We start from the raw sequence: 330 nt of genomic DNA, 5'->3' as shown, positions 1-330 counted from the left end.
AAATTCAAATATTTACTAAAGGGATTTAGGAGGACTAACATTAACATTAGGATGATTCAACTGTTTACTTACACTGCATTGTATTTTTTTCGTTTACTCCGCTGATGTCTGTATGTTTAGGTCTCTCCACAAACAAACTCAAATGAGCAATAAATGAGTAATTCGATGAGACTGTGACTGACTGATAATTTCCACTGCAAAATACAGTAGGGCCTATAATGTTTCACAGAGACACAATTAACGCTGTGATATTGTACCTCAAGTTTTCAGCTACAAATACGACTTCTGTCATTGCATTAACACGGGAAGGTATGGATTTATTGTATAATT

Source organism: Morone saxatilis, unplaced genomic scaffold (assembly GCF_004916995.1).
Source record: "Morone saxatilis isolate NCDOM2014 unplaced genomic scaffold, NCSU_SB_2.0 Contig16, whole genome shotgun sequence".
Taxonomy (NCBI): Eukaryota; Metazoa; Chordata; class Actinopteri; family Moronidae; genus Morone; species Morone saxatilis.
The sequence above is the reverse complement of the archived record's forward strand: the minus strand, read 5'-3'. Positions refer to the sequence as shown.